The following is a 17,747-nucleotide window of genomic DNA, read 5'->3' as shown; positions in this document are numbered from 1 at the left end:
AAAAACAGAAATAAATTTGATGATTCTGATATAAGTAATTTTTGAAAAAAAAAAAAATAATAATAAATAAATAAATAAATAAAGTTCAGACCAACATGATCCACCCTCATATATTTTTATTTCTTCTCCTATTTAGTACAAGGGCAAAAAAGAAAAAATGCACCTCACTTATAGCCCTCACCAGTTTGTGTTATTACGGATTTTGAAAAAACCCAAAAAACACATTGTCAAGTAATAATAAGAAACGAAACTATGATAAATGTGAAAACCAAATGTAAATTAATGAAACTTGAAGAGATGGCTATGCCTGTCTCTAGATTGCAAAAGTACACACTTGTCAATCAACCAATAATGATTACTTTTGGATTCCACATGCAGGACTTGATTAATACTCCTTGTAATTTTAAACCATTTTTCCTAATAATATGTACTATATGTAATACAGTATGTACTATTTCAAATAATGCTACTATGCCTCTACCACACACACACACACCCACCCACCCACCCACCCACCCACCCACCCACCCACCAGAAAATAGTTTTAAATGGGCATTATGGTGATTTTAAGCTTAATCAAAATTGTTTTTAGCTGAAGCACATTCCATTTTATAGCTAATACCTTTTATCTATAAAATGAAATAGAGCACAGAAAACTGTATGTGAAAATATAACAAATATGATAAAACCAGATGTTTCCTAATACCAAACCACAGTAGATTATATTAAATTTAAATGTTTCATCATACACATACCTTCTTTTAATAACACCAATACAATAATGCCTATCTAGAAAAAGGTGTGTTAGCCAAATTCATGAAAACTAAATAACTATTTACCATAAACATTTGTTATAATGGAAAGTTACATTCTTGATGGACTTCACAAAAGCACATTCTTTTTCATAAAACTGGAACTGAACAGTAAATTAGGATGTAAATAATATAATATGAAAATGTAAACGGAAGTCTAAGTATGATTTAATATGTGATCACTTTTTAAAAGTAGTCAGATTACCATGTGATCTGACTGCTTTTAAAAAGTTAAAGACTGCTGTTATTTGTTCTTGATCCTCCAGAATGTCATATAATGCGATGTGTCATTTTCTGTGATAAGAAGCAAACAAGACAGATGCCTAATATAAAATGCTTAAATGTCCATCTCAAAAGATGCTACTGTAAAAAGCAGTCTAGGAGATAGATCTAGACCAGTGGTTCCATAACTATTTTTCAGACATGAATCACTTTTATATATGAAGGGGAAACCACAGACTACCAAAAATATTACTCTATAGGTACAAATATATTAATATCTATCTTTTAAATACAGTAGAACAATATGTACTCTTACTTAATACAAATAGTGGATGTCAGGTGGTTATAGGCATACCTCTATCACTCATCAATGTTAATTGGGGTTGTTGCCTAGCACAGAAAAGGCTCTGTTTTATTGTCAGATACCATGGACCACAGGCTGAGAAACACTGTTCTACACAGACTATACTTGTTAAAGTTTAATTATGTTAAACTATTTATCATTTACTTGCACATCAGTAATTCACATATTTAAGGCTACTAAACAATATATATTATTTAGTAGACTTAAACTACTAAAAAAAAAACTGGGAACTACTACACCTCTGGACACAACCCTCCCATTTATGTGAATGAAAAAAAAAAAAAAAAAAAAAAAAAAAGATCACTGTTAAAAACAGAAACATTATTTTCATTTCTCTAATGCATGGATTTTTATAACATAAGTCAAATGAAGGAATAAGATGATTACATTTGAATACCAGATACTATAAAGTTTAAGCAAAAATTTGTAATGCAAATTCATAATGTAACTTGTTCAATATTTCAAAGTTGCTCACATTACATAATTCTTACAAAACTGGATGGCGGGAAGAGAATTCAAAACAAAACTTCAGTATATTATTAAAAGCAGTGTTCTTCCCAGAAAATTTTACTAGCCGATTGGGGAAGTGTAATACTTTGCAATATTATAAAGTTTTCTGTTATTTATGTGACTTAAAGTGTCTAGAGCAAAACTTGATTGCATACTTTAACATTATATGCTCCTGTTGCATTGACTTCGATTGCATAGTACGTTCGAATTAATATTGATCAAGATCAGTGAGCAGACCATATGGTACTGTGAGAATCAATTAAAATTTAATTGATTCTCATAGTACCAGGTGGTCAGTTAAATTCACCGGGCAGTGCGCCCATTCGATAGGTCCTGAGGACCACACTGAAAAGGATCTACTGAGTTGGATATAGAATCGTTAAAATATATCTTTGCATTATCTGACTAACTATGATGAAATGCAATAAATAACCAATACTACAGATACTACCTTAATATAAAAACAAAATACGGCATATATACTAATAAAACAAAACTGTGTAAGGAGTTTTGATATTTTACATACTTATTTTCATCAGTATATAAGTTTTATTTTTTTTTATATTAAATTAGAGTCTATAACATTAGTTATTTATTTAATCATAGTTGAAAAATATTCTGTAAGGACATTTTATTAAAATATGCATATGTATTAAATGTTTGCTGAAATGTTAAATTCTTTATGTCATTTGTTGAAGAGAATCTGTCTATGCTATCAAGTTCATTTTATAGCCTTGATCTGAGTACCAGGAGTAACTTATCATGCATTAAGAATATCCACATAAAGGAACCACTAGATGACAGTGATCATAATATAATTGATGTGGGTTATACTTAAAGACATAACTACTGTCAGGGTACAGGAAGAGATTTTACTTTTGTAATGGTGACTACTGTAGTCCTAGACAGTTTTCAAATTGCTCTGGGTGGGACCAATTGCATATGTTACCAACTGCAAATTGTAAATGGGAGACATTCAGGAAAGTAATCACAGAAGCTACTAAGCTTTTTATACCAACTAAGAGATGCAGTTCAAGGTTTAGACCTAAATGGATGGCAGGTGAACAGATGAGAGCAGTGGTAGAAAATTAAAATGCATGTGATAATTATAAAATAGCAGGAGACATGGAATCCTACAGCAATTACAAACTAGTCTCAATAAGGTCACTAAGGGTGTTAGGCAAGCTAAGGCAGATTATTAGTCCATGGCTAAGAATGCAAAGATAAGTAGCAAAGAATTCTTTACTTTATTAGAAGGAAAGGGATGAACATTAGCACACTAGATATGAATGGCATAACTAGTTATGATCCTGTTCAGGTTTCTGAAAAACTAAATAAATATTCTACATCAACATTCGCACATAAAGAAGATTTTAGGGAAGGGAATACAAGAAGTATATGATTTATCACTGGGAGAAAAATTATTTTCTTATAACTGAGAAAAAAGTGGAAGAGAAATTGCTGAAGCTAAAAGTAAATAACGCAACTCAGACTGAAGGGATTTATCCAGTTATATTAAAAGCAGCAGCAACAGAGGTTAGCAAGCCCTTGGCCATAATTATGAACATGTCCTCAGATTCAGAAGAGATTACGATAGATGGGAGGTGTGCAAATGTGTCAAATATTTTCAAAGGGGTGGGGGATCAAAGGGTGATGAGCAATTATAGATCTGAAAGCTTGACTGACTTCTGTTCCTGGGAAAATAATGGAATCAGTGGTTAAAGAAGTATTGCAGAATCATCTTAACATGAATGGAATTATACACAAATAACAGCATGAATTTTGTTAAGGCACAGTAACAAAGGAACTGGATGCAGATAAATCTAACTTGATATATTCAGGTTTCAGTAAAGCGAATTCTGACACTTATACACAAAAAACTGCTGCACAAATTGGAGCAGTGTGGCATTGGGAGAAAGCTACTGCTATGGACAAAGGGATGGTTTAGTGGCAGAAGGCCGAAAGTGGTTATAAATGAGCACTAATCTTCTTGGGATTACTTCTGCCCATATTCAGTACCATGCATTTACTAATGTTTAACCTCAATTGACACTTCTCAGCCCATGTGCCTAATTTACCTAGGTCTTGTTGGATTCCTGTCATTAACCACTCAACCTTTATATCATCTGCATAAAATACTGGGTTCAATGCTGGGCCCTTACTGTACACAGTATTTTATGCAGATGATATAAAGGTTGAGTGGTTAATGACAGGAATCCAACAAGACCTAGATAAATTAGGCACATGGGCTGAGAAGTGTCAATTGAGGTTTAACATTAGTAAATGCATGGTACTGAATATGGGCAGAAGTAATCCCAGAACAGCATACCAATTAGGTAGTACCACATTCAAGGTGAAGAATGAAGAGACCTAGAGTTAATTGTTTGTTTGTTATTTGGTTTTTAGGAGCATTAGCAACTAAGGCCATATTGCTCTGGGAATATGCGGTGGTCATTCTCTGACCTTTCCGCATCCTCCGTATTTGGTGGTGACGGGCTCAAACCCCGGTCTAATCAAGAAGCGTGTGCTACATGCACTGCTGCTCCTTCCCACCTGGCAGCCTGCCTGCACAGAAGTGCAGGCAGGCTGCCAGAGAAGTTCATTGGATTCTGTCAATGATACACAGGAACTTTTCCAGCAGGGCCAAAGAGGTGATTATCCTATCGTATAAGGCAATGGAGAGGCCATATCGATCGCAAGTACTGCATACAGGACTGAAAGTTTCATTTTAAGAAAGATGTGGATCCCTTGGAATAGGTGCAGAGAAGAGCAACCAGATTAATCAAGAACACAAAGGGGTATCTCACAAAAAAGACTGGTTCTCTAAATTGTAGTGCATGGAAACTAGGCACTTGTGAGACAATTCTCCAGAGCTAAGTTCCTAGGTGGTAGATGACTCTAAAACGGTACAGCTCTAAAGCAGTATTCGTAGGCCAGCTGTTAGTTAGTACATCAGACCGAACCTACTGGTAACTTCTCTAGGAGGCTTCCAGATCAGCTAGTGTATAATCTTGCTACCTCTACTTTTCCAGATAGTGACTGGAGGTAGTCAAAGTAGTGTGTGTGCATGGGGGGGGGTGCATTGTCGAAGCCACGTTATGTCAAGGAAATTAGTATATTTTTTTCATGTGTATAGCATATCCAAAAATTTCATTATTTCATACAGCATGTCCTCCCCCAACCTTTTCTTACTATTGAATACACCATGAATTGTTAAACTAATAGAGTAAGCTTATCTGCAAAAAGACCTAAACCTCCCAAACACTTCCTAGTTCATTTCACAAATATACGTGGTCTCAGTTCTAATCTCAACGACGTCTACTTCCACTTGCAGTCTGCCAAACCCCATGTACTTTTTCTGACAGAATCTCAGTTATTGGTTGATTCAACTACTGCTCATCTCAGTTGCCCAAATTATTCACTGTATGATTCCTTTCTGCTCAAAGGTGGTACTTGTGTATATGTCCATTCCGATATTCCGCGTCAAAGAATTGGTAATTCGGAATCTCCTCTTTTCGATCTTCTCTGGTTTAAAATCTCTCTACCTTATTATGTCAAATTCATCTGTTGTCTCTACCGTTCTCCCAATTTCACTAATCACTTGGAGCTCTTTGACTTCCTCTCTTTGCAACTTGACTTTCACCAGGCAACTTTTCTAATAGTGAGGTAATTTTCCATGGTGATTTTAATGTTCACAACTCCAGCTGGCTTCCGTTTTCTAGTCACACCGACCCAGCTGGTCGAGATGCTGAGGCTTTTGCAATTACTAATGACCTTGCACAGATTGTTCATTTACCTACAAGAATACTGGACAATCCTAACCGTATAGCCAACACACTTGATCTTTTTCTCACAAACAACCCTTCTAGTACACGGTCGAAGTGAGTGGTCTTTTAGGCACCTCAGATCACAACTTGGTGACTGTCTCTTCTCCAATGGAGCCTTTATCTCAGGGCTATTCCATACCTTGTGTTGTTTGGCATTACAAGAATGCAAAATGGGATGACCTGCAAGATTTCTTTTCTTCTTTTCCTTGGTCGGATTACTGTTTAAAAACTTTTGATGTCAATGTTTGTTCAGATCATGTCAGTGAAATTATTCTTGTAGGAATGGAATCCTTTATTCCACACTCCACTTTAATATCTCGTCATTTATCTAAACCTTGGTTTTCCAATAAATGTGCTAAGACTGTTCAAGAGAAGAATGTTGCATATCATAATTGGCTTGTTTCCAATCCTTCAGTTTCATTTTCTGCATACACCAAAGCACGCAACAATTGTAAAGCAATTATTAATCAGTCCAAACTAGATTTTGAAAAGGCTAAGAGTAGAAAACTTGCGTCTTGCCCTAATGGTAGCCGTGCATTCTGGTCTCTTGGCAAAGCTATTGGCCACAATTTTTGCCCATCTCTGCTTCCACCTCTGTCAAAACCAGACAGTTCTGTTGTCACTTCGGCCACAGATAAAGCTGACCTGCTAGCATCCCATTTTCCTTCCAACCCATATATTAATGATCTTGGTAAAACACTTCCCACCATTCCCAACACGCTTCATTCAATGCCTCCTGTGGTCTTCTGTCAAAAGGATGTCAGAAGGATTTTGAAGAATCTTGATGCTAAGAAAGCTCCAGATCCTGATGGTATTTCTCCACTTGTTCTCAAAACTTGTGGTCCTGAACTTACTCCTGTTCTTTGCTATCTTTTTTCACTTTCTTATTCCAAACATGTTTTTCCTTCTCCTGGCCAATTTGCTGATATCCAGCCAGTTACTAAAAAGGGTGATAAATCCCCCCATCCAATTATCGTCCCATTGCAATTACTTCTACTCTTTCTAAAGTAATGGAGAAATCAATTAACTGCCAACTTTAAACTACTTAGAAATCTTCCGTCTGATCAAAGATTGCCAGGTGATATTCTGGCTTATGTTACCCATTTATGGACAAATTCAATGGAAAAGTTCGGTGAAACACAAGCAGTTGCTCTTGACATCTCAAAGGCTTTCAATCGTGTTTGGCATAAAGGTCTTCTAAACAAGCTTCCATCATTTGTATTATTTTGCATTATCATGAAAAAAATAAAATAAATAAATAAATCAGTCAACTACTGAGTGCCGGGCGCTCACGATGAGGGGTCCCTAGTCACGAATGGTCATTAGTGTAGTATTCTCGTACCTCGGCTTGGCGTAAAACTGAGGAACCAATGAAAACATTGCCTATTTGAGTCTTTCCAGTTGTTGTTGTTGTTATGTTTTTTTTTTGTTATTTGGTTTTTAGGAGCATTAGCAACTAAGGCCATATTGCTCTGGGGATATGTGGTGGTCATTCCCTGACCTTTCCGCATCCTCCGTATTTGGTGGGCACGGGCTCGAACCCTGGCCTAATCATGAAGCGTGTGTTACGCACTGCTGCTCCCGCCCACCTGGCTACGGAGGCACCAGTTGTTGTTGTGAATGACAAGGGTGGGAGAAGCGACTCTGCCTTCTTCCTGGAGAAGCGAATGGCAGGTGAGTGCCGTGCAAGACTCCATGCAAGTGCCTCCCCACCACTGCCACCTCAACACTGGCTCTCTGAGCTCCTCCTTGCCGGGACAACTCCAGCTTTGAAAATTGTTAAAAAATACTTCTCATCGCAAAATTTATAAATGACCTTTATAGAATTATTAACTAACTATTTAACAACCTTTTTGTCACCAAAAGGGGAGTTACTTAGTACAAAGAAGCGCGCTATCGACGTGCAATAAAAAATTCAAAAAATCGAAGTGCAATTTTTTTTATTTCACCACAAAAAGTAAATGATAGATTTCAATCGGAATCGTTTTCCCTTGATAAGCATCGAATAACGCATAGCTAATGTGAGTTTTAAATTTTTAGCTCCATTAGCAACGGAAATAGAGGGGAGGGGGACATGAAAATTACTCACAATTTCCTGTCTGGTGCCGCCATTTTTAACCAACTCATTAAGCTCTTTCCAACAGTGTATAATAAGCTATAGGTTGTCGAAAACATTTTTGTTCCCCCCCCCCCATTTCTCAGACAAATTTTTGTCAACAACGATCAATATGCCGTTATGTTGGCCCACATGATGTACAAACCCATGTAAAATTTCAAGTCAATAGGTTGAGTGGCTCCAGAGATACAATGCTGCGACAGACAACCGAGTGACATTATAAATAAGGGTCCTTCGTTAGACTACGGATCCTAAAAAGGCCAACAGTGACAGCTGTCTTGTAATGACACCATACATTTTAGAACAAAATCTGGTGAATCTTATTTGGAACTTTAAAGCAAAGCATCGGCTATTTTAACTGCATTTTCTACAACTTGCTTATGTAAAACAAAATAAATAAATAAATAAAGAAAATAAAATTAAATAAAGGCTTTTTCAAGACATGTAAAATCTAAATATAGGAATCAGATGAACATGAAATGACTGCAGATTCAATGTTCCTGTACCAAACTAAAGACCTGTAAATTTTAATCAGCTGGACAACATCAACATTCACATCAGACTGTACATAATTCATTTTGTGTGCAGAGATTATTTTGTTTTTTAGGTGTAAATCTATTGCTAGCTGATTTGGGATCACAAGCAGAGAATAAAGCTACAACTCATTAGTTTCACAACCTCTGAAAAAGGGATATACTACAGAAACAATACTGGTAAGCATTTATTTTTGCTCCTTTCCTGTGCTGTACACATATATGTATGCTACCAAAGAAATTTCCTTTATCCTTAATCAACTGTAACCGTGGTTAATTATTTTTCTCATGGAATGATGTAATTGGGTGGGCAACAACTCTGAAGGTCAAACTCTCCTTTCCCACTACTTATTGCTAATGCCAATAATGCTAATAGTGTATGCCCTCAGAATCTTCCCATCTGCAAAAGAAAGATTCTCGATTCTTCAGTGAAATTTTTGGAGCTATCCCTGTAATTACAATACTAAAAGTCCACCGAACTCAGTCGATTAAAACGTTATCAGTAGTGGCTGTACTAGTGACTACTAGTACAGCCACTAGTAGCCAAAAATAAAAAAAAATAGATTCCAGATTCATCAAACCAGACTTCTACAGCTGCTTTTGGCTGTTCATTATATTTGAAATGAGTTCCATGAGGTTTCTGTACAAATAATAGTGACTTGGGGACAGATCTGGCTGTGTGGATCGAAGGGAGGGTAACTGTTCAAATCCATATTCATGAATTTTAGCCTGGGAATCCTTGTGTACCAGTGCACTTTGTACCAGTGCACAGTGCACTGTCTGCCAAAATTAATAAAAAGTTGCGTGAAAAATTAATTTTTTTTTGTGATTTTTGAAGAAAGGTGAGGTGATTGAAACACACAGAAATCATTTTTGAAATTAGAATGGAAAAATAATTCAGAAACACCCTTTTGTGAGAGGACATCATTAAATTTTTCGAAATGCAGAAGTGTTACAGGTCTCACTTTAGGAAGTGATGTAGATCTGCTGGAATGGGTAAGCTGAATGTTAATGGCATTCCACTTACTAGACTACACACATAAGGGGAAGTATAAATTCAAGTTGAGGAAGGATGGTTGCAGGAAAGATGTGCAGAAGTTTGCCTTCAGCCAGAGGGTAGTTGATTGTTGGAACAGGCTTCTATGTAGTAGTAGTAGTGGCATGTGATGCAAGAAAGCAAGTGTATGAGCTTATGCAGCATCATCCAAAAAAAAAAAAAAAAAAAACACACCATTCCCTCCCAAATGCCTGTCCAGTTCCTCCTTAAATTTATTTAACCTATCAACTTCCACAACGGCAGATGGAAGTTTCTTCCAGCAATTAACCACCCGCTGGCTAAAGGCAAATTTCCGCACATCTATTCTACATCTGTCTTTTCTTAATTTGAATTTATGCCCCTTTAGGTTCGTAATCTGAACAAGTGGAAGGATCCCATCAGAATTCAGCGTGCTCAACCCATTCAAGGCCTTATACACCTCAATCAGACCACCAATGCAGGTGCCTAGTCTCCAGCCATTGCAATTTGCAGAACTTAAGCCTCTCTTGGTAAGAGGATCCCTTCATTCCCTCACCAATCTTTTTCCACTTCTCTGTACACACTCAAGCAAATCTTCCTAAAATGAGGCCTCCAGATCTGTACGCAGTACTCAAGACGTGGCCTGACCATTGCCTTATACAGAGGGACAATCACCTCCTTTTCCCTGCTAGCAAAATTCCTATATATCATTGACAAAACCCCATGACCTGCCCTGGCTGCATTGCTCAGAAAACTTCATATCTGACTGCACAATTACTCCCAGGTCTTTTTCATTTTCTTTTTCACGCTCTAACTCATGAATAATTTCGAGAGAGAGACTTTCTTTTGTTAGTAAACATTTTTCTGAAGGAAGGATTTGTTTCTAACTGATTTTCTTTAAAGTAACAGTAAAGTGATCTGTATACAAAGTTCTCAGAAGTTGCAAAATGCATACAAAGTTCTCAGAAGTTGCAAAATGCATACAAAGTTCTTAGAAGTCGCAAAATGCATACAAAGTTCTTAGAAGTCGCAAAATGCATACAAAGTTCTTAGAAGTCCAATTTCCAAAATTTCGTAGAAGTCCCAAAAGAAATTTATGGTTTAGTGAATACAAGACAATCTGTAAATAGGGTAATGCAACAACCGGAATGCCGATGTGCTATTGTATAGCCCCCCATCCCCGAAAGGACAAGGTCATATGCCGGCCGCTAATCCAATGCGGGTGGTCATAAAAGCTAAGTCCCCCTTTTCATTTTTGTCTATTCCAAGAATTCGGTTTTTTCGACTACCCGAGCAATTAAGAATGTTTGCATAGTAATCAAAATTTGTACAGTATATCTATGCAGTATGCCCGTTATAACAGTGAATGACTGTATGGGAATACGCATAAATTAAAATCATTATGGTTTTTGCTCATTACAGCAAAATTTCAAAATTTGTACAGTATATCCATGTAGTATGCCCGTTATAACAGTGAAGGACTGTATGGGAATAAGCATAAATTAAAATCATTATGGCTTTTGCTCATTACAGCCGTGATCTTGTTATTTCCGTGCTAGTTATAACCAAGTTCAACTGTATTCTGCTTTCCAAAAGGTAATAAAATTTTTGAATATACATTGCTTTGCAAATACGAATACATTTTAAACTTTCACCAAAAATGTTAATATTTACAAAATGATTTTCCATCATCAAAAACCTTCTTTTCTATATGACGATAAAAAGGCTATTTATTTTAATTGCAGTCATTTCTCTAATGATGATAGAAAAATTGCATTTCACTGAAGTAAAAAAGCCCCCCTCCACCTTTAAAGTGGATTTAAAAGTTTTTGTTTCTAGCTTCGCTATATAGTTTTGAAGGTGAACTACCTTCTTTCGTATCTTAACTAATTTTCCTTTTTTTTTCAGCAGATTTTAAAATTCAGTCATTACCATGTTGAAAACACTAATCAGCAAAAAGTGGCTTAACTTCATTAAGATGACTTTAAAGCAATTCCTGTGATGAGTTCAAAAACATGTGAAGGTAAATGAAACTTTACTAAAACATTTATACATCTCTCCCTTAACATCCTTTAATATCTGGGTATCAAATGAACTAGGTGAGCAATCTAAGCAGCAGTCTTAACTGAAACACAATGGTAGTCATTTAACAGTTGTTCATGCTAACTTTTTTTTTTTTAAATACAATAAAAACTGTATTCACTTTTGTCTTGTTTTCCAAGTTAGCCAAGGGAAAAACTCAACAGTGAAGTCAGTACTACCAGGCATATAACAATTGGGTTTTAGGCACATCAGCAACTTAGAGCACATTGCATGTATTCTCTATATAAGCAGCAGCCATTATCAATCCACTGCAGGATGGAAGCCTCCTCAACAATTCACGTCAAGGGAAATGGACCGTAATCTGCCATGCTAGTACAGTGCAGGTTGGCAGATTGACCGTATTTAGCAGTCAGGGGCTTAAACGCCGGTCTACTCAAAGAGCGTATGCTACTGCACTCTCGCTCCTGATGACTCGGCTATGGAGGCCAAGAGATTTCTCTATATAACTGTGTTCAAAGGCTGATCTGAATGTTGAGTAGGCTGAAAAACTCTGAATAACTCACAGGGGGCACCCTACTCCCTTCCTCTGATTTACTTTCAGCAGACAACAGCTCCAAATTTCTAAGAACCTCTGAAGAGGCCCTCAGATATTTCTCCAGTCTACAAAACCACTACACTGTCATGGAGGACTCATGTAACAGTTAATACAAGTAAGCAGCCTATTGCTATGTAATGGTAAATGAAGGAAATTGTAATGAACACTTTTCTGTTTCTACTTAGAATTTCCTCTTACTAAATTATATTTAGATAGAGTACTATATTTAAAGGTGAGTACCATATTTATTACCAAATGCCTTTCCCCTTTTCATTTTTAATATGAGTCAGATTGTTAACGATCTATTTACAGAAATCTCACTATGAAAATTCAGTGGTTAAAGTCTGTTTTTATGGTACAAGAACAAAAAAATTCCCAGATCTCGACATGTAGAAACTAGTATAACCATAACAAGCAATAAAATCTCTTTCCACCAGCTGATAAGAGATGAATGGCAGTCTCTACAATCTGAGGTCTGAAAGACAGAAAAGGGGCAAGAACTTAACTCCCCCCCACCAATTTCACTGGCTCCTGCTGTAAGACTTGTTGGCTTATCATCCCCACCCTCTAGTGGTGAATATGGTGGCCTTCGTTATAATGGTATTCACAAACCGAGGTCAGGCAGAACTGTTGAGGATAGTTCTTCAAATCTGATTTGAAGAACTATCTCAACAGTTCTGCCTGACCTCAGTTTGTGAATCTCAGGACCTTATAATGTGCTCTACTCATTGCATGTTTGTGAAGCTTTCTATTGCAAGGCATAACATAGCCAAAGGGGATGCCTTCATATGTTTTCATTGCAAAAGAGTGTGAGCAGGTTAAGTGCAAATTTAACATTCTGATGAGCAAATAGAAGAACATGAAGAAGAGGTATGATGCTCTTGAATGAATTAAAATGAGGAACCTACCAAGAACTCAACTGCCTGGCTCAATGCAAAAGCCTATGCTCAAGCAGCAGAGAACAGAAAAGCATCCCTGAAAGCATACTGCAACAAAGTAGCTATATTGTTAACGATTCTACAGTCAGGGAAATATATTGTATTAAAAGGTAAGTGGCACAGGGCGATGGCATGTCTGCAAGGGCTAAAGTTAATAATATTGCAGAATATCATCTTTTAAGGAGCATATATTGTACAAGTTGTGACTAATAACATTAATAATAGGCTATCTGAGAATTTACTTAGGTAATGGGAAATGTTGGGAAAAAGCCATGAGTTAGGATTGCAACTGAGTGGTTGGAATTTTGTGAATTTTGTTCAGACATGATGAGAATCCTGTTAATCAATTCAGTATTGGAAACATTGTGCAAGCCTTATGTAGAATTTTTCTCTGTATAGTCTGTGCATGTACAGACTGTTGTTTTTGCCAGAATGGGATGCACTTAAATAGAACGGGTGGAAGAATATTTGCTGATGCTATCTCGGGAGGGGGGTTGATACACAGACTAATAATTTGACAGCAGTTGCAAGTAGGGGTGAAACTGATTCTTGCATTGCTTCTACTGGGATGTGGTGCAATGGAAAACAAGGTATGGGGATCGTAAAGCCTGCTGGGGAATCTCATAGGACAAGCAAGTATATGGAATATGATAGGATTATCAAGAGACTATCTGATTACTTGTCAATATGCACAAGAAGTATAGTAAATAAGTTTGTATTTGGTTAAGTCATTATGTGGACATTATAGGACTATCAGAAACATGGTGCCATTCAGACATAGGAGATGTGATATTTGAATACAGAGTATACGTACAGAAAACACACAGGATGGAAGTGGGAGAGAGAATTATGCTCTTGGTTTAAGAAGAACACAGAATGTAAGGCAGTGCACCCACCTGAAGTACATTGTTGCCTCAGTTTTGTGAGACGTAAGCACTGAGAAAAAAAAAAAAAAATTGAGTAGGGGTGTGTTATAGGCGAAATGACTGTGAGAAGTATAACTAGCAATTAAACAAAGAGTAGGCCAGTACATCAGAATATCCTATGATTACTCAGATAATGATTAGCAGCATGTTAAACAGGCAACAAGAGAACACAATACTCTTATTAGCATTAGCCAAAAAAACCCCTCCCATTTCACCCATCCATTCACTCCAAATGTTTGTCTAGTTCTGCCATGAACTTATTTAAGTTGTTGACCTCCACTACAACGGATCAAAGTTTGTTCCAACTATCAACCAACTGCTGACTTATTTAAGTTGTTGACCTCCACTACAACGGATCAAAGTTTGTTCCAACTATTAACCAACCGCTGGTAAAGGTGAATTTCCGCACATCTATTCTACAATTGTCTTTTCCCAATATGAATTTATGTCCCCCTCAGGTGAATATTTTGGCAAGAGAAGGAATCCCATTAGCAGTGAACTTGCTCAAACCATTCAAGGCCTTATCAATATGGCAGACTAGGCATCTGTGAGGTGTTCTAATCAGACAATTAGATCACCTTGCAGATGCCTAGTCTCCAGAAGCTGCAATTTGCAGTATTTAAGCCTTTCTTGGTAACATCAACCCCTTTTCCACTCACCAATCTCGTTGCCCTTCTCTGTGCTTGTTCCAGCAGCTCTACATCTTTCTGAAAATGAGGCCTCCAGAACTGTATGCAGTACTCAAGGTGTGTCCTGACCATTGCCTTATACAAGGAGACAATCACCCCATTATCTCTGCTAACAAAATACCTGTACAGTGAAACTTCCCTTTAACAGACAGCCATGGGGAACGAAAATGTGTCCGTTAGAGAGAAGTGTCCACTAACAAGAAGTCTGAGGGAGAAAAAAAAAAAAAAAAAAAAAGAAAGAAAAATCGTTAAACGTTTAATGTAAAATTAAATTAAAATATATACAGATTTTGAACAATATTTTTGTAAATAATATACAATTACATACACAAGAGATAAAGAAAAATCGTTAAACGTTTAATGTAAAATTAAATTAAAATATATACAGATTTTGAACAATATTTTTGTAAATAATATACAATTACATACACAAGAGATAAAGAAAAATCGTTAAACGTTTAATGTAAAATTAAATTAAATTATATACAGATTTTGCACAATATTTTTGTAAATAATATACATACAATTGTGCTATGCATATTATGACTTTATCTTAAGAAAAATGCATACAGTAATCACTTATTTTCTTCTGCACCTTCTTCCGACTGATAATTTTGTTTTCAACATTTGTTTGGGGTGAAGAAACCATCGAAAGTCCTTCAGTATCTTCTTCAGCGGCGAAAAACATATTTAAACGGTTGATTTGTATGAGCGCTTCTTCTATTTTCATCAGTGGTTCGTCGTTAATATGTTCTTCGACAGAATGACCTCCTTCCATTTCTTCATCCTCATGAGGAACTTCTTGAAAAATATCGATGATAATGTCGTTGATATCTAGAGCACCATCTTCTGTAGTGAGGTTTGAGTCTTTGTAGCCAGGGTCACTTGTAGCGGAAGTATCGTACATTATCAATAGATGTTGAAGTTCTTGTTCTTCTTGGTGCTCCACATTGCTGTTCACAACTTCAATTTTTGCGTTTGAGAAGCCAGACTTTACAAAACAGTTCACGACAGTTTGTTTTCTAATTGCGTTTACTGAAGAGGAAATCCATTGAATCGCATCTAGGATGCTGATTTTCTTTGCAAGGTCACTCGCACATGTTACATCGTTCATGTTTGCAATGAGATGTCTTAAAACACGTTTTCTGTAGTGAAGTTTAAAATTTTTTATTATCCCTTGATCCAAGGGTTGACACTCTGCAGATGTGTTGGGTGGCAGAAAAATGATTTGAATGTTGGACAATTCAATGTGTGGGTGAGATGCAGCATTATCCATGAAAAGAATAATTTTTCTGTTTTGACGAATCATGTTTTGGTTAAGGTGACTTATCCATTCGCTCATGATATCTCGTGTCATCCATGCTTTTTTATTAGACTTCCAGTCAACACCCAGAAGAGTCAACTTTATGCCCTTGAAACAACGAGGATTTTGTGGGTTTCCTATAACAAGAGGTTGTTCAAAGTCTCCCAGCATATTTGTACACAATAGTACAGTCAAGCATTCCTTAGAAATTTTTCCGCACTGGCACTTTTCATTTTTTAGACTCATTGTGTTTTCAGGAAGAGCTTTAAAAAAACAACCCTGTTTCGTCACAGTTGTAAATATCCTTAGCTTCAAAATCACGACATAAATCTTCCAATTTGACGGTCCACTCTGTTACAACCCCAGTATCAACAGATCCACCTTCACCACTTACGGTTTTCCAAGAAATTTTATGCCGAGTTTTGAACTTGTCTAGCCATCCCACAGAAGCTTTGAACTCATTTACTCCCATAGATTTTGCAACCTCCAAAGCCCTTTTCCTAATAATAGGCCCATTAATGGGAATTTTTTTAGCACGTGCACGACAAATTTGAAGTCCAACAGTTTTCGGGAATGATTTTTGACCCTGATCATTTACGTGTTGCCAAAATTGTTTGAGCAGTTCATTTTTTTTCTTTAGGATGTCGCTTACCTGCGTCTTCCTGATTTTGAATTTTACAGCGAGATTGCGAACACTATTTTTTTGCCGACCATACGCATTAATGAGTTCGACTATCTTTTAAAGTTAAATGTTTACGAGAAGACTGTGCACTTCACACGACACTGAACAAAACTGAAAACAAACTGAAAAGACGAAAGGCCGACCATATTCCCCCCTCCCTGCACACACCGAATTCATCAGAAGTTTTACACGTGCCTTAAAATTCTTGAAAAATGGTTTAGAACCGCGACGTAAACCTTGATAAAATTCAGAGAATCGGAAATAGAAAATAAACACACGATTGAGGCAATACGTGGAAGAAACGTTCCTAGAAAAAGGGCCGTGAGCTCGCCCGCTGTCCGTTATGGGGAGATCAAATTAAGTGCTAATCTAAACGAAAGAGTGCAGATTGCCTGTCCGCGTCCGTTACAGAGAATGTCCGCTAGACAGAAGCTGCAAACACGTTAAAACCAATGGAGGTGAGTTGGGGAACTTGAAAATGTCTGTTGTAGAGAGATTTCCGTTAACAAGAGGTGTCCGTTAGGAGAAGTTTCACTGTATATCACCGACACCATGAGCTACTCTTGCAGCCTGTCTGCACTGCTCAGAAAACTTCATATCTGACTGCAAAATCACCCCCAGATCCTTTTAATTCTCCACTACCCTGGGTGTAGTATCACCCAGTTGATATGTTATTCTGGGGTTACTACTACCCATATGCAGTACTTTACATTTGTCAATGTTAAACTTCAGTTGCCTTCTCTCAGCCCATCTGCTCAACTTTTCTAGATCCTGTTGCAGCAGTGTACTATCATTAGTGTCATTAACAACCCTACCGACCTTCGTATCGTCTGCAAACTTGGATGTTAAGCTTGATATACCTGCATCGATATCATTGATAAGTACACAAAACAACAATGGACCTAGCACTGAACCCTGCGAGACTCCACTAATAACATTAGTCCATGAAGAGCAGTGTCCATTGATAACCACTCTCTGTCTTCTCCCACTTATCCATTGTAGCAACTTGCCCATAATGCCATACTGCTCCAATCTGTACAATAGTCTTCTATGTGCCACAGTACCAAAAGCTTTCCTAAAATCCAAGTATATGATATCGAAATTATTTATTGTATCCAGTTCCTTTGTGACTACATCACAGTATCCAATCAAATTTGTCAGACAAGACTTCA

This window comes from Mastigoproctus giganteus, chromosome 5 (assembly GCF_048544385.1).
Source record: "Mastigoproctus giganteus isolate SK-2022 chromosome 5, ASM4854438v1, whole genome shotgun sequence".
NCBI lineage: Eukaryota > Metazoa > Arthropoda > Arachnida > Uropygi > Thelyphonidae > Mastigoproctus > Mastigoproctus giganteus.
This window is presented reverse-complemented; position numbering follows the sequence as displayed.